Consider the following 19,019-nt stretch of genomic DNA (forward strand, 5'->3'; position numbering starts at 1 on the left):
TTAAACTCTGTTATAGTCCTAGCCTTCACAACCTCCTCAGGTAAGGAGTTCCACAAGTTGACTGTGCGCTGCGTGAAGAAGAACTTCCTTTTATTTGTTTTAAACCTGCTGCCTATTAATTTCATTTGATGACCCCTAGTTCTTGTATTATGGGAATAAGTAAATAACTTTTCCTTATCCACTTTCTCCACATCACTCATGATTTTATATACCTCTATCATATCCCCCCTTAGTCTCCTCTTTTCCAAGCTGAAGAGTCCTAGCCTCTTTAATCTCTCCTCATATGGGACCCGTTCCAAACCCTTAATCATTTTAGTTGCCCTTTTCTGAACCTTTTCTAGTGCCAGTATATCTTTTTTGAGATGAGGAGACCACATCTGTACGCAGTATTCGAGATGAGGGTGTACCATCGATTTATATAAGGGCAATAATATATTCTCAGTCTTATTCTCTATCCCCTTTTTAATGATTCCTAACATCCTGTTTGCTTTTTTGACCGCCTCTGCACACAGGTAGCAGCAGGCACAGAGCAAGAAAGACAGGAGTGCTGATGGGGCAGAGTATAGCCCTAGACGATACGGGGTGCAGGACTCCGTGGTCAAGGGTGGATCATGCCAGTCTGACAGAGAGAGAGCCACAGATTGCATGAGGCAATCACCTTCGCACGTGGTCTTATACACACATCTAGGGTGCCCAGATGGTATGGGGCATAGCAAATGGTAGCAGGCATAGGAGAGATGCGATATGAAGAGCAGTCATCTTCCTGGAGTTTAATTGTGTGTATGTAAATTAAGCCCATCTTTCAAGATCCCATAAGTTTTAAGTATAGTAATGGGAGAGGCCAGGAGACCAACATCCAAAAATAAGGCAACTTGCTACTAATGTGTTATTGATGATTTAGTTTGCTGAAATGACACCCCACTTTGCAGGGCCCAAGAGCCAGGCTCCAGCCTGAGTCTAGAACTCTGCACAGCAATGAAACAGCCCTGCAGCCCTAGCCCGACCAGCTCCGGGTTTTTCTTTGCTGTGTAGACATACTCTCTGTGTCTTCTAGCCTTGGAGCAGTGGGCTGTCTTGTTATGTGATTTGTGCAACTCCATAATTCAAGTCTTTCATATCTCTGCCAAATCCTCACAAGCCCCATTCACACCTTTCTGCCCTGGTCTTATTCCATGACACTTCCTCACATCCTCAGTTTCAACAGTGATGCCAGACTCACCACACTATTTGATCCTTACAGATGGAACACCTTCCCTGAGCTGGTTCACAAGATTATGCTTCTCTGTAAACGACACCCCCTTGTGGCCTGGAGTGACCCTGCAGGCACCTGCCTCAGTTTCCCCAGAATAATGTGGTCACAGTCAGTCTTTGAAACAATATTCCCCTTCTCCTGGGGTCTAATTCAGTATCATTCATCTCCTACAAAGATTCCTTTCTGCCCACCCCTCAGGTTTAAAAGTCCTCTGGCTTGGGACTGTGGCTTTAAAGTTCTGGCTTCCTGAGCTGTGAGTCACCCTTGAAGGCTAGGGTCTCACAGTCCTTCCTTCCTGGGGCTGTGTGCAGCAGCTCAGACCCCTCAGATCTAGGCATGGACTGAGTTAGTCACATGACCAAAATCATTTTCCCACCTGGGGAGGCAAATTAGGCTTGTCGCAGTTGGATTGGGGCCCATCTGCCCTTAAAGGCCAGCTACCCTGTGTAACTCTCCATATCTACAGCTCTCCTGGAGACCCACCCCCAGCATGATGCCAACATGAAACTAGCTAATTATATCAAAACATGAGGGAGTCTACCTTGGTTTTCCCTCTGACTTTTGTTTTTAAATGCATGCAGAATGACATGCTGAGTTCAAGTTTAATACTTATGAGTGTAGTCCCTTCATCCTCATTCGCTTTGTTATTCTTCTCATTCCATCTCCTTCAGTCTCATTCCACAAATTCCATCCAGCTATTGTCATTCACTCTCTCTCTCAATCCATCTTCCATTCTTATTCACTCCATCTCAGTCATTCACTCACTCTTTTTACACTCTCTCCCAATCTAGTTCCCAATTCTCTCTTCTTCTCCCCTTCTTTCCTATCTCACATTCTCTCTGTCCCTCTCTCTCTCTCCCCCATTATTCCTCCTCCTCACCCAAATCAATAACTGCAGTCTCTGTCTCCTCCTCTCAACCATATACTACTGCTATCTCCCCATCCAAAAATCATGCAGTGCCTTCAACCCCCAAATCAATGGCTTCTGTTCCTCAAGCCAAGATGGGCCCTGCTGCTGCTGCTCACTTGAGCAGCAGGAGGCCCTCTGCTTGGGAGGTAGGTAAGGATATCTAGATTTTCATCTCGGCCTTCCTTTTTTCAGGTTTAGGAAGGGGGGGGTCTGCAGAGGTCTACTCCCCCTCAGCCATAGGGGATGGTCACAAGGATCTTCAATCTCTTCCCACTATTCAGGGCTCAGGGAGAGGGGGTTGTTTCCAGTCTTCTCTTCCTCCCATTCCCAGGCCTGAGGAGATAGTCCTGAGGTCTACAGTTTCCTTATTCCCAAGCCTGGGAAGGGAAGCTAAGTAGGAATCTTAATTCTGACTTCCCCCTAGCCAAGAGCAGCAGAAGTGACCATGGAAGAGGCAGCGGGAGGGAGAATCCAGAGCCCACTTGCCAGGAGTCAGTACCAGGAGGAAATGGGAGAGCTTGGAGGCAGATGCCATCCTAGGTAAGAAGTTCCCACACAGACCATGCCCATGAGCTGTGCAGCTAATGGGGAATCTACAACTGTTAAGGCTGATTCCCCACTCTGGCACTTTGAGTGCAGAAGATGGGCGCCCGCAAGGATTCTAAAAATTAATACTGGCTACTCCATGCTTGTCTTAAACTCCCAAGGTTACAGCTTTTCTCTGAGCTTGGATGGATAGATGCTGCCACCACCCAAGTGCAAAAACCCCTTTGAGAACCCAGGAAGGTGTACTTGGGAATTCTTTCCTGTGGAGTACCTTCAAGCCCTTTCACCCCCCCCTTCCAGGGAGGAGCTGAGAAAGAAAACAAAGGCAATCAGCTGTTGCCACCAGCTAATTAAACAACATGTGCACAAACCTCTTAGGACACAAAATTCAATCCTGTTCTTAAAAAAAATAACTTTTATTGAAAACAAAAAGAAAAAAAATATATTGAAAACTCAGGCTATTGCTAGATTTAAAAACCTACTTACAAAAATTCAGCATCAAGAATGACCTTCTTGAGGTCCAACTTAAAGGTTACAAGCAAAACAAAAGCATTTGTGGTTAGCACAGAGGAGTCCACAAGCACAGGCACTGACTTCTGCTGGCGCTGGTGGGTGCTCGACCCAGCCCCGCCCTGACTCCACCCCGACCCTTCCCCGCCCTCATTCCAACCCCTTCCCTTAAGTACCCATCCCAATTCCGCCCCCTCTCTGCCCCATTCCAACCCCTTCCCCAAATCCCCACCCCGGACCCGCCTCCTCCCCTGACCGCGCCGTGTCCCCGCTCCTCCCCCATCCCTCCCAGAGCTTGTTATGCCGCAAAACAGCTGTTTCGCAGCAGCAAGCGCTGGGAGGAGAAGCTGGGACACGGCGCGCTCAGGGGAGGAGGCAGAGGTGAGGTGAGTTGGGGCTAAGGGGGTGGGCTTGGCTGCCGGTGGGTGCAGAGCACCCACCAATTTTTCCCCATGGGTGCTCCAGCCCCGGACAAATACATAGCTGGAATCAGTCTGGCTCACCTGGTTGTCAGTATTGTTAAATAGATATCAGCATTATAATAATGTGTTAAGTCTTTATTGAATGCTTGTGAGTTGCTGCATGCATTAATCTCATTTATAACATCAGTATCCCTTACTGTAAGGTGTGGTTTGAGTGGTTGCGTTGTGAGCCTCTGTGACTCTGTCAATCACCAGACAGGAGAGACATACATTAATTAGTGTGGAGGGATGATAGTCAACAGAAGGCATTACGTCCTTCCAAACAGGTAAGTGTTACATCCTTCCAAACAGGTAAGCTCCATCAACACCAGTCTATTGTGGGATGTTGTAGTTCTGCTCTCCTCCCCTCCAACCCCAAAAATGAATCGTGCAAGTGGATTCCTCCCATCTGCGGAGTTTGCAGTTCAGAGCACATGGCAGGAGTGGGATAAAAACCTCAAACAAAAGGAACTAAAGAGTTCTATGCTGCTTGCATTCTGGGGGGCAAGAGATATCCAGCTGTATAGACTGGGTTAGCCCTAAAGAATATATAGAACGTGTTGGTTATAGAAGCTTCTATTACCTTTTGAAACTTAATATTGTAACTCATTTGTGCATCTACGTTTCCGTGCTTTAACCTTGTAAATAACTCTCTTGTTTTCTTTTCCTATTTAATAAACCTTCCTACAGTTTATTATATGATTGGCTACAAATGTTGTCTTTTGTGTGAAAGCTAAGTTGCAATTGACCTGGGATAAGTTACTGGTCCTTTGGGACTGGGAGTAACCTGAATATTTGCCATGATTCTTTGTCTAAGGGACCATCTTTCACAAAGGTACACTCACTGGGGTGGCAGCATAGAGAATATCCACGGGGACTGCATGTGGCGCCATGTTTAGGCTGTTACAGTGCCTGAGGAGTTTACACTTGATAATTGGTTGGTGACATCTAAGTTTAGAACTCCCAACCAATTTGGGGTTTGTGCCCTACTTCCTAACAATCTGCCCTGAGGGTGACACTCATGTTCTTGAGTCACTGTAGACAGCATTACAACAGCTTTGTTGATGTTCTCATTCATGAATGGATGCTTTGGGCTGTCTGGTTGGCCTGTTGCTCTGAACCCAAGCTCACCTCCCTGTTCTTCACTGGAGTTTCTCAGGACAGCAGAGCTGTATGGGCATCTCATATCACTCTGCTGGTGCCATGCAGTGCAGCTGATTTCAGAATCAGGTGAAAAGCCAAGAGAAAGAGAGAGACCAGGAGAAAAATGGGGAGTAGAAAGGAGCACACGAGGAAGGGAAAACTGAACAAGTTCTCACAGGTATGACGTTTGGGTCCTCGCTGGTGCAGTGATGATGGTCAAGTGTCCCCACTGGAGTATCAAGTTCTGGTGTCACAGCAACTATCCTTCCACTGTAGCCACGGTGATGATAAAAATTTCTTTCTTCCCCACCCAAGTCTCTTTCTAAGTACCCCAAAAAGTGAATGAGTGAAATAATCCATCCTCTCATTTGTCCACCAACTAGGCCTAATTTCTGACACACCAATTTGGGCTCTGCTCTGCTCCATTTGTTTACCAGTCATAATCTTAACACAGTCCTGAAGTGGTATCAGTAGACCTTTTCTGTTTAAATTAATTCAGTCTCTGTCTCCTCAGACCTTTTCTTAAACAGTTCTATATAACAGATTATTGTGACAATTCATACAACTTTGGCCACTTTTTACCAGTTAGGCTAACAATTAACAACGGCCTGCCAGGCCTCAGTTATTACAACACTGCTTTTTCAATGCATGGCATCAAGATTTCTAGGAACTAAGCCAAGGAGGATGGTTATCTGGGCACTGCATTACTGCTAAACTGTGTGCCTGAATGCAGTGAAGAAGTCTGAAGACCTGGAAGAGCAGTAGGGACTTTTCCCTAGGTCGGTAAATCACCAGAGGTTGTTTTAAAAATACTATTTGCAATGTGGGAATTTATTTCTCTCCTTTAGGATATTACCTGATTTGAAACCACTATTATTCCTCCCTCTTCTTTTATCACTGTTAATTGTTTCATAGAAATGGAAACAATGTTACTACTGGCTACCAAAAACTGAGATAATTTGCTAAGTATTATTTTGTAACCTAGCAATGGTAGCATTTCTGTTCCACCAGAGAAAAAACTTGAGAGCAAGTCTTTCAGCCACAAGAAACCAACCGACTGTTCCTAACTCCAAGTGCCATGGAACTGTCCAGTACCAAATTCTGTTCCTTGCATTAAAGAAGCATCATCCCACTCTTCATGCTGTTTGATTACCAGGGGTGAGGAAAAAATCATTGTACTGTACGTAGATGAAATGCACTTTTTTTTTTTTTTACACAATACATAATTAACCTGTGGAATTCAGGGGCACAGGATAATCAGAGTCCAACAGTTTAGCAGGATTAAACATTTATAAGGAAAATGAGAACATTCACAATTACATTAGGTTAAAAAAGGATAGGCACTCACATGTTTCAGGTCATAAACCATCTACTGCTGGGAATTAGGAAGAAGCATCCCCTGGGGCAAGTTAATGTATTACACAGATTCTTGCCCTTCTCATTGTAAGTTACAGAGTATTGACTAAATAGATGACTGGTCTGACCAGGTATATGGCAATTCATATGTTCTGAAATGTGGTTCCATCAGGACCATAACAGTATTTTAAACATAGCGCCAAATTTAAACAATTTAGGAAAATGTTTAAAACAAACTTAAATCCTGTCTTGGCAACAAGATGAAACTGTTTCAGCCATTTAGGAGAATTCCTGTGTTGTATTCTGGTCCCTCAGCAAGATTAATCTGTAGTGCAGAATTTTAAATGATTTAAAAATGAGTATTTAGTTCATTTTACATGAGAGATTTTTTTTTAAAATTTGATGTTGGCAGATCAATTACTGTGTGCAGTTCTCCTCTTCTAGCAAGTTACTAAATATAAATGTTGACCATCCTGCTGCCTCATGCACTGCCCAACCTGTTGCACTGTATGATTCATTCAAGGGCCATTTGGAAATAATAGTATGGGACGACGTAATTAAAGATTGCAGCATAAGGGGCAAAATTAAGGTTGCCTGTATAGTGTTAACTTTGGTGTTTCCTGACTTTTGAGTGCTTAACTGTACAACTTTAATGTTCTTTGAATATATTTTGAAATAAATTTCCTTCTCTTCCCATTCCCTCCCCCTCCTGAAAATCTATATAAAAAAAAAAAGTTCCATAAGGTGGTGGAACAGAGGAATAGGGACAGTCTTAAGGATATGTTTAAGTACTTTGCTGAATCAGGTCCTGAGTGTTTTCTTTTGTGCACCGAGGACCTAATTTTACAACCCTCACTCACTCTGGGTAGTACTTACCTACAATAATAGTCCTACTGAAATGAATGGTACTGCTAGCATGAGTAAGTGTTGGAGAATTAATGCAGGGCTTCTCTGTACCTTCAAAGATAATGTGGAGCATGGCAGCATGGTGTTTTATGAGGGTTTGTAGGCCATTTCCAAAATAGGTTGGGTAGATGTGAGGAAATCTCTGGTCTATAAGTGGCAGCTGGGCAGGACTATACGTGGTTGGGTATGTTTTTTTTTTTAAATATGCAGTATAATAATGTAACTTTATTTAAGAGATTATATGAGCAGTGAGGATGATATAATATTGTCCATCTATCAAGAGAGTGTCTTTCAGACTTGATTGGCTAATGTATGCACAGAAATCCATATGTGGATTCTTAAATACCCATTTTATGCATCTGTGTGCTAATTTGGGTGCTTAAAATAGGTATTTAAGTGCCTACATATGGACGTAGGAGTGTAATTTTTGGCATCTATGATTGAAAATTGAGCAGCACAGCAAGTAACAGTAATGCTTTCAAACCTTGCAGGTCATTTAAAATGAGTATTGTAGGAAGAGTCCTTTGCAAGCTGGGGTCTATCACTGGCCATGCTCTCAATCACCTTTTCTCCCTACGTTCTCTGACTCTAAAGAACCTGTCAGTCAGAGCAGGGAGGAACTTACACTGACTTGTGTTTGTGTAGTAGCTAGAAGGCAAACAGCAGCTGTGGTTTGTTTTGAAAAACCACGGGGGTCACTTCTGCCCTTTCTTTTATATTGCAAAGATGATGGGACAACTATCCTTTTTCCCTTTGGAAAGCTGAATTTAGAAATTCAGAAGCCACAGCACTCTTCATCATAATATATCCCTTGGTAATATATCCAGTGATATAGTAATATTTCTCATTGGAGACTGATTTAGGGACTTTTCTTTTAATAATTGCTTTACAAACCACAGGAATAGTTTTGCCTTTTTATTTTCCTTTTACTTTGGACTTCTGTTAATGTTAGCCTTTTCCTTTGTGTGTGTGTGTGTGTGGGGGGGTGGGGGGAATGCTGTCTTTTGTTTAATTGTGAAAGATGCCAACTATCTATATAGTTTTCTATTGTTGAAGTGGAGGAAATGGAATTAGGGAATTTGGAATATGTAGAAAGAATATGCCGTACTCATTTAAACATTAAATTCAGATATCATTAAAAATAGCTGTCATTGTTCAGATAACTAAATGAAGCATCTCTGGAGGATGGCAGGAGTTAAGGACCAGGAATGGGACTCAGAAAATGTGGTTTCTATTCCCAACTCTTCCACAAACTTTACATATGACCTTTAATAACTGACTTAGATTCTTTTAAACAGCTTCTTTTTCCCCATCACAAAAACTGTGATAATTACACATACTTCACAGGATTGTCTTCCTTCAAATCCCTCCTTTGCCATAGTGCCTACAGAAAACTTAACAGATAGGCAGCTGATTTGTGGATACCATCAGCATTGTCTTCTAAGGCTTCCTACTTCTCTGTTGTCTTTTGCCTTGTAATTTGAGTGTAAGGTCTTTGGAGCACAGACCATCTTTTTGCTGTGTGTGCGTACAGTGCCTAACACAATGGGATCCACATCCAAGACTGAGTCTCCTACATGCTACCGCAATACAAATAATAGTTCTGTGTGTCCCGTGACTGACTTGGTCATAGGGGCACCAATCCAACAGGCAGTGCTTTTGTCCTGGTGGTGTCTGTCTCTGTTCCAGGATCCCTGTGAGATAGGAAAGCAATATAATCCCCATTTTAGAGTTGGGAAACTGAGCCACAGAAAGGCTAAGTGATTTTGCCCAAGATCCCATAGGTAGTTCATGTTGGCATAGGGAATTTAACCTTGGTCTCCCACATTCCAGGCCAGTGCTTCAACCACTTGGCCATCCTTTCTCCCCATAATTAATTGTTCAGAAGCTTCATTTGCTAGAATAATTAACAAAACAGTCAATGGATTTGCTTCACCTCTGTGAGCTTGTATGTACCTACTACCTCACATTCCTTTATTTGTGGCCTCCCATTTACTCGTGCTTTTCCAACATTCATCTGGAATCATCTTCTAGACACTGAGTCACATCACTTCTCTTCAAATTTCACTTTAAAAATGTTGAGCTAAATCTCAACAGTCCTACTCAATCTTACTCGGTCCTTATTTAGGCAAACCCCCGTTGGCTGCAGGATTTGGCCCTTCATGTTTCCTTTAACACATGCTGAACCATAAATTCTACCCTTTATGACATCTTACTGATTTTACATTTCATATTTTCCTTTACAATATGCCTCTTTTACTATGCCCCATTTTACTTTTGGACAATACATCATGAGTTATAGGAACTAGTTTATGCCAGACACCCCTGATTACATTCTGGATGCTAGAATTTTAACCAGTTACTGATGGACAGCTCTTCTGGGGGAATCTCAGCAATCTATCTGATGTAGGAGTTTTTCCTAGATTGTATATTTCTTTGAACTTTAAATAAAATCATGAAGAAGTTTTCTGATGGTTAATCTTCCACTTTATACATGGGGATCACAGTCAGTGCATGTTTGCTTGTGTACAATACCTGACTTGTCCAGCTGCATCCGATCTTATTGTTTACTCTTGTCAGTAGTCTCACATCACAGCAGTTCTATTCTCCAGTGGTCTGATGGTAGATAAATTCACATGGCAGATGAGGAATGTTCACTAACATCACAGTGGGTAATGGCAACCACAGGCAGCAGAGTTGTTGGCCTGTAAGCAAGGAAATAATTACAGTAGTCTTCCTTTCATTAGCTCTGCTACTATGTTACTGAACTCTGTTTTGTAGTACATTAGACTAATTAACATTAAATATCATTATACAGTGGATTGGCTTGATGTAAGGGTAGCTAGACAGTTCTTAATCCTCTCTCTCGTACATCACAAGAATAACAAAACAAAAAAACCACTCTGACCTCAATACACTGTGTAGCTTGAAAAAAATGCCAAAGTCAAGATTCTGGACAGGGACACAATGGCCCACACAGAAATGGTGTCTTACATCATGAGGTTAATGAGATTGTATTCAGATAGAAAATTAACAATATTTTGCTTTCTCCCCACTATCAACAGAATCCCAGCATGCCAGTGATTCTGAGGATGATGCATCTTTATCTAACACCTCTCATGATGCACTTGCCCTTGGACCAGCCAGATGTTGAAAACAGTCCACAAGGGCTTCCAAGGATGTTAGTAGGAAGCAGAATAAAGGAGATGCTTCTGGAGTCCATTTCAGGCCTTGATGAATTATGAAGATGACAGAACGTTGGTTTTCCTGGGGAGGCAGGAGGCTATAAAACAAAAGGAGGAGAAAGGTCAAGAAAGAGATTAATGTAAGGAGATAGAGGCAGTGCAGCATGAATCATAGAATATCAGGATTGGAAGGGACCTCAGGAGGTCATCTAGTCCAACCCCCTGCTCAAAGCAGGACCAATTCCCAACTAAATCATCCCAGCCAGGGCTTTGTCAAGCCGGGCCTTAAAAACCTCCAAGGAAGGAGACTCCACCACCTCCCTAGGTAATGCATTCCACTGCTTCACCACCCTCCTAGTGAAATAGCGTTTCCTAATATCCAACCTAGACCTCCCCCACTGCAACTTGAGACCATTGCTCCTTGTTCTGTCATCTGCCACCATTGAGAACAGCCGAGTTCCATCCTCTTTGGAACCCCCCTTCAGGTAGTTGAAGGCTGCTATCAAATCCCCCCTCATTCTTCTCTTCTGGAGACTAAACAATCCCAGTTCCCTCAGCCTCTCCTCATAAGTCATGCGCTCCAGACCCCTAATCATTTTTGTTGCCCTCCGCTGGACTCTTTCCAATTTTTCCACATCCTCCTTGTAGTGTGGGCCCCAAAACTGGACACAGTACTCCAGATGAGGCCTCACCAATGTCGAATAAAGCATGAGGAGATGGAGGCCCGGGATAGGAGATGGAGTAACAGTGTGAGACATAGACTAATGTGATGCAAAATATAATGATGATATTACTTAATTTGCTCCCAGATGGCAGGGGGTGATCTCAGATGAACTCTAACTCCAGTTCTTATCACTACCACAACATATTTAATGGCAGTGATTTTCATGTCCTCTCTTTTCTTCCAGATATCTAAAGCACCTTACAAAAGAGGTGTCAGTATCATTATCCCGATTTTACAGCTAGAGAAACTGAGGCACAATGAGATGAAGTGATTTGCCCAATTTCACCCAAAAATATAACTCAGGTCCCTTGAGCCCCAAGTTCATTGTTGTATTTATTAGGCCACGTTGCCTCTCTTGTATAATATAAAACATTTTTTTAAAGTCAAAATTGAAAAATGATTTAGTTGAAATGAAACATTTCAATTGACTCAAAATATTTTTTCTTAATTTTCCTTTGCAGAAAATTTAAAATTTTTCAGGTTTTGTTCAGATTCAAAACAAAGCCAATTTTTCAATTTTTTGTGTGAAACAGCATCTGTCTTCTGAACACCTCTTGTGTTTGTTTTCTCATAACAAAAATGACTCTTCTACTATAGCTATAGAAAATCTTTCATTATGTATAGCATCAGCAACAATTTTCTTTTTAAATTCCAGTAATATGCACAGTGAAAGCAATAAGGATGTACAAAATTGACTCTCTTGTAAATAAAAAACATCTTAAATCTCATAGATACTGTAAGGTATTGGAGTTTATAAGTACAGAGAGTAAAAACTCAGAGATATCTTATAGGCCATATAAATAAAGTCTTACATCATTAACTGAGTGTTTTATATTGCTACCACTAGACCAGTCAGTTTTAGTTGCTGATTGACACAGAGGGGAAAATTTCTCTTCAGTGAACCCTTTTGTTGCTCAATGTAATTACACCAGCGATGAATTTGGTCCAATATATTTGGGATAGGTGTTTCCTTAACTCTGGTTCAATGGAAAATTTCATTATTCAATGATACCTTACTGAAATTCACTCTGTCATATATTGTACAGTGCATGTAGTCATCTGGTGTAAATACTCTGGACTATAATATAAACCTGTAGGAATAGCAATTGATTCATGACCTGCTACTGATGCTTCTGAAGAGAGGCAGCAGGGGATGGGGAGAGAGAGACACACACATGTTCTCACCAGTGGGGTAGCAGAATCAGGGCCTTGGATATGACAAAACAAGGGTAAGAGGAGGCATGAGACAAAGGTTACAATACTGAGATCATGCAGTTACTCAGTTAAGGCATGTATACATCTTAATTGTAATGGTAGATTTTATTAGTTTGAGGTCATTTTTGTTTATTAAGTACATTTCAAAGCACTTCACTGAGTTACAGCTGTGTGAATGGTTGACTTTTTAACTGGAGTCATGGGAGTAAAATCCTGTACAATATGAACTTTTACTCCAAACATATTTTAATTATATATACATATTTGAAAGAGAAACATTTTACTGTTGTTTGCAAAAGGCAATTCTCAACAAGGATGGCTTCTCAGGAAGCAGCTATCTAGGTGCTCAGATATAAAGTACTGCAGGTTTGGAGAGTTTTTTAAACCAAATTTTTAGATGACACTGGATATCCCTTGAAAAACTGCCTAATTTCTCTTCTGTCTCATCTACAGCCTATCTCTGAAAACTGTTTCATTATAAATTATAATGAAACTCAAAAAATGACCAGAATGATAATTGAAAGAACATTTGGTATCTCAAAAATGAGATTTAGATGCTTAGATAAATTTGGTGGAAAATTACTAAACTGCCTTTCAAAAGAGTGCAGGATATTCCTGGTTGGCTGTACATTATATAATGCGGCCATTAAGTATGCCCTATCTTTAAAAAGAAAAGGCAGCAATTTAATGAGTAAAACCAAATTACTGATGTAAATTATCATAATGATGTATACTTGAAAGATTAGATTACAAATAGCGCAGAAGAAATTGAAAATAGAGCTAGATTTCTAGAACTCATTTTTAAGGTAAAGCAAAAATCAAAGCCTCCATTCATAAGGATGCAACAATAATTGTGTTCTTAAATACAGGACTGCAATTCAGGAGAGCTGGGATCTATATCAAGTTCTGCCACAGACTTCCTGCATAATATGATCATATGATCTCTCTGAGCCTCGCTTACCCCATTTGTGAAAAGAGACACTTTTCTACTTCACTACAATGTTGAGAGACTAAATGTATTAATGCATGTACTTCATCCATAGGTTTGTTTGAGAGCCCTACCAATTTTTCCCTGCATGCCATGGAGCTCCTCTTGCAACACCCAACCCTAGGGTTAATGTAAAGATTGTACCAAATGAAACTGTGACTCCAGGAGGGAAATGGCCCTTTTTCCTATGTTTTCTGATTGGAGCTCTGGATTTAGTTTACGGAGTCAGCCAGGGGAGACCATAGAAAATAGAGGTCTCATCCAGAGACGCTAAAATCAATGTCTGCAAACGGTACTGCTGGCAAGGTCCTCCAGGGAAAGAGGGACTGCCTGATTTGTCCATTCTTAGAAGCATTTGGGTACCTTCTCCAGCCAACTGTAAGGCAACATCTTGGGCCTGATTCTCCACTGCCTTGCACGCTGTGTCATTATTGACACCTGTGCACAGGAAATGTAAATTATTATTAGCAGTGTAAGAATGTGAAGAATGCTGATGTGGTAGTATTTTACACCCACTTTGCATAAGTAAATAAAAAGGAGATCTGGGGAGCGGGAGGTGTCACATGGTACCCATGAAGAAGATGGCTGCTTAGTCCTGGACCTCCTCACTCCCTACATATCAATCCATCAATTCATCTCTAATAATTACATTCCTAACAAATTATCAAGTAAATTTCTGTCATAAAAGCTTAAATTAATCCCCTGGATAAACTTCAAACTGTTGACTATGGATCCCAATGAAAACATGAGAGGCAACAAAAGACCTATGCCTGAATCACCTAAGCAGCTGAAGGGGGAGAGTGCAAGGCCGCAGCAGAATCTAGGCCAGGATATTGCAGCACTAAAAGAATTCCTCACAGACTGACTGGATTCAATCTCAAAAGATATTTGTGGTCTCTGTAAAGATATATGTGATGTAAAATCCCAAATGGCTCTCTTGAAAAAAGAGCTACAAAAGTTTGTCATTGAAACCAGGAAAATTAATGAAGAAGCTGCCTCGTTAACAGGATGACTTAGAAAACAGATCTCAAAGAAACAACCTTCGCCTTTTGAGCACTGCTGAGGGTCTAGAGGGGAAGGATATTATAAGCTTTCTTCAGAAACTGCTACCTGACATAAATTGGACCCCCAAGTTGTGCCTATTAGATATTGAAAGGGCTCATCAAATGCCTGGTACTGGAGAGCAGGAGTCTGGTAAGCCCACACCCCATCATCTTCAAGCTGCTGAAATTTATTGATAAAGCAATGTTAATGAATGCTGCCAGAAGGCTGAAACCCTTATGTTTAAAGGCCACAATTTTTTTCCCTGACTTCCCAGCTGTTCTAAACAAAAAGATGGCTGCATTCAATGGCATAAAGTAAATCCTGAAGGGGATCAACGTCAGATACAGCATCAAGTACCCACCCACCTTCACTATGGATTTAGTAGGCTTCAGAAGATTTTGCAAAAACCCCTCTGAAGCTTGGCAGAAACTTTCAAAGACTGACACCAGATTTGACCAAAAATAGCAAAATGTTTTTTTCATCATGAAAAGCATACCTCAACAAGTTTAAAAATCACTTTGTTTTCATGTGTATCCTTGTAGATATGGTAATATTAACTTATATAATCTTTCAACTCCTAGCAGATAACCAGCTATACTGAACTCTTCTGATATCCTTTGGAACTGAGCAACAACAACTGCATAGCATGGGAATGCATAGACTAACAGTTTAACACTAAGCTGGGGTTTATAACACCATCTACTGACTGAAGTATTATCAACACTAATCATCACAGCTTGTACTGCTGGACAGAATCTCTTCACTAACTTTGCCTCTGATGGATTATGTTATGGTGACCACAAGTCCCTTGGAGCAGTCAACACTCCTGACATGTAAAGTAGACTATAACCAATTTTATTTTTCATACTTAGGTTTTGTACTAATTTATATTTGATTTACCAAATCAATTGTAAATTTACATGTGATGAGTCTGTACATATGTATATGCATCTACATATGTGTATGTATACATAAAATCTTCTGTAGAAATATATATATATATATATTCATTCTAGTCTGCCCAATGGTATTTACAGGGTAATATTTGACCTAAAATATATTTATATTTAGAAAAAGACTAGTATTAGATAATATAGGGAGGGGAGGAGCAGATGGAACTGAAGCCATCAGGGATCTGAATGTGCCCAAACTGGCTTGTTTTATGGCTATTAATATTTTGTTTGTTTGTTTTCTGTTACAAATATACTTTGGAAGACACATGATATTTAACTATAGATCTTTCTGTATACCTGACATTCTTAGAGGCTCAACTGAAGGCATAAATTCATTCAAAACTAAACAGTATCTAATATATATAAATACAGACCATGTCCTAGAAATATGGCTGTAGAATATCAACAGGGAAATATGTATCTTTAGAATAAGGTTATATATCTTAATATATCTTTTAAAACTTTGCCATGAATTTTCTTAAAGTGTGCTCCTGGAATGTAAGTGGACTTAATCAACCTTCCATAAGAATTAGAATCCTGAGATGCTTCAGATTGAAAAAGTGCCAAGCAGCTTTACAGTAGGAAACTCAGCTAGCAGAAATAGATACCAGTAGAATCAAGAAGATGTAGGTAGGTGTTGAGTATCATTCATCATTGAATTCTAAGAGCAGAAGCACATCCATCTTAATTCATAAAAGTATAACTTTTGAATGTATACAGTCTTGGTCTGATCCTGTAGGAAAATATGTTCTTCTTGAAGGCTGTTTCAACTCAAAAAAGTTAATTCTAGGAAGCATTTACAATCCAAGCGGAGGTAGTTTTGATGTTTTCAAAGACATTGCAGATGTTCTTTCTAATAAAAAATGTTCCTATAATATTGGGAAGTGATTGGAATACTACACTAGATAGACATCTGGACAAATCCAATTACATGAGACCCAGGTCTCAAAGCGCCATAGGCCAACCCTCATTGTTAATGAATGAACTTGATTTAAAAGATATAGGAAGACTGAGACACAGCAAGGAGTGTGACACTACATATGTTTCTACAGTACATTCATCTTACTCCAGAATTGACTTTTTTCTTGTGTCTTCATTACTGATTCCAGGACATCTAGAAGCAGCTATTGATAATATATTAATTTCAGATCATGTTTCCATTATATTTACCATAGACATTGGTTACACATAATTAAGATCTTCTTGGTGGAAGATGAACACGCTGCTACTAAATGATGCAACATTTTATTCCACAGTTGATTCAGTGATCTGTAACTTCACACAAGAAAATAAGCAATCAGTTACCTCAGATACCATCTTTTGGGAAGCTATTGTAAAGAGTAAATGCATAAAGTATGCTTCCCAAAAGAAGAGAAACACTCAAGTTGCTAGACCCTCTGGACAAGGAAACATAGGTGCTGATTCCGTGGGTGCTCCAGAACTGGAGCACCCATGGAAAAAAAATTGGTGGGTGCTCAGCACCCACTGGCAGCTCCTCGCCCTGCCCCCCCCCATTCCAGCTTACCTCCGCCTCCACCTCTGCCTCCTCCGCAAGCCCGTCGCCGCATCCTGCTTCTCCCCCCACCCTCCCAGCGCTTGTGCCACAAAACAGCTGATTCGCGGGGCAGGGAGGGAGAGGGGAAGAGGGGGAACATGGCACACTGGGGGAAGAGGCGAGGGCGGGGATTTGGGGAAGGGATCCAATAGGGGCAGGGAGGGGGCGGAGTTAGGGCGTGGACTTTGGGGATGGGGTTGGAATGGGGCAGGGCCAGGGGTGGGGAAAGGGTGGAGTCAGGGCGGGGCCAGAGGTGGGGAAAGGGGCGGGGGGGGGGCGCGGGAACCCACCGGCACCGGAGAAAGTTGGCGCCTTTGCAAGGAAATAGATGAGTTGCAGAGGAAGTATAAGACTGGCCCAAATAATGAAAACCTCCTACATCCTCCAATCAATGCCAAATATAAATATAATGAATGCTCATCCAGCGAAGTCAAATTTACACTCAATATATCTTATTACAAGAAGACAGGAGTGCCATCCTGGAACAAATAGATATAAATAATCAATTTAAACTATTATATCAAGCTTTGTATAAATCAAACAACCAATTTGACTCTGATAAATTTGATCATTTCATTGAAGGCCTACCCTTTTATACCCTAATTTCAGAACAAGAGTTGTTTATGGACAAAACAATCACAACACAAGAGATTGAACAGGCTATAAAAATATGAATTCAAGCAAGGCCCCTGGGATAGATGGCTTTCCGGCAGATTTCTACAAAACATTTTGTAATCAGCTATCTTCTGTTCTTTCAAAGGTTTCCACTGAAACATTCCAAAAAGGAATCCTGTCTTGTGACATGAGAACTACTTTAATTACTTTAATATTAAAGAAGAAGAAAGATGATTGCAACTGTGGTGACTTCCTCCCTATATCTCTATTGAACACAGATTGCAAAATAATTGCAAATTTTTTAGCAATACAACTGAACACCATCATCCATCCCATCAATTATGCACACAGATCAGGTTGGTTTCATTAAAGGTCAATTGGCTGCTGATAATGTGAGAAAAATTGCTCACCTGATCCAGCAAGCTTAGATGTCAGATTTTCCCTCCATAGCCTTATCGCTAGGTGCAGAGAAAGCCTTTGATAGGGCTGAATGGCCTTATCTTATGGCTGTCCTAAAAAAAAAAAAACAGATTTGGACCAATATTCCCGAATCGGGTCAGTGTATTATATAACTCTCCCCTCACTTCAGTATCAACTAATGGAGTTATTTCTCCAACATTTCAATTAGCATGAGGGATGTGATGGGTCTTGCCCCTCCTTTGTTGCTCTTAAATCACTGGCAATGTACGTATGTCAGCACTCAGCCATTGAAGATATGACCGTAAGCAGGAAAGAATATAAAATCAGTTTATATGCTGATGAAATTTTTGTACTATTGAAGAAATCATCCTCATCAGTCCCCTCATTGTTGAATTCAATTGATATTTTTGGAAAGATCTCTGTTTTTTTCATTAACTGGAATAAATCACATGCAATAGATATATCCAAAAGACCAAATCCTTCTCAGTTTCAGCATTTTCCATTTCAAATATGCAAGGTAAAAACATATTTAGATGTTAAAATTTGTTCTAATCTTCCCCAAAATTGTTTCTATAAATATGAGAATGACTTATATCACCAGCCTATTGCCTTTAAAGGGCTTTTCCCTGCTCTTAGTTTGAATAACTAGTCTTACCATGCAATGTATATGGGATAAAAAACAGCTTCACTTGTCACACAAGACCCTTAAAAAATCCTGGGCAACTGGAGGTAGGGGATTGCCAGATTTGTATCTATATTTTCTAGCATACCAAATGCATCCTAATGTAAGGTGGGTTCCCCGCCCCCCCGAGTAGCTCTGTATACACATCGGCCTAGTTTGAGATAAAAAAAAAGCTTAGCTATGCCATTTGGTTCCTTCTCTTCTTTTTTATTCCTTAAGAAGCTACCCGTATCCTTAAGAAAAAGCCAATCTTTTCATCTGCATGGGGCATTCTGCATTAAGATGATTACAGCATCCAGTCTTACTAATTCTCTTCTCATACCACTATGGGATAACCCATGCCTCAGGATCAAGGCCAACTCCATGCTTAAGGCAAAAGAGAAGAGGTTAACAAAAATTAAAGATACAATATGAGATGATAGACTGACCTCTTTCAATTACATGTGCAGCAGATATCAACTACTGCTCTCTAACAGTTCCTTCTTTCAGCAGCTATGCTCAAGGATTTATGCAAGGATGGGGGACAACTGGCCTGTTTCAACTCTCTCACCTCT

Source organism: Terrapene carolina, unplaced genomic scaffold (assembly GCF_002925995.2).
Source record: "Terrapene carolina triunguis isolate 2854851 unplaced genomic scaffold, T_m_triunguis-2.0 Scaffold66, whole genome shotgun sequence".
In the NCBI taxonomy this organism is placed as follows: Eukaryota; Metazoa; Chordata; order Testudines; family Emydidae; genus Terrapene; species Terrapene triunguis.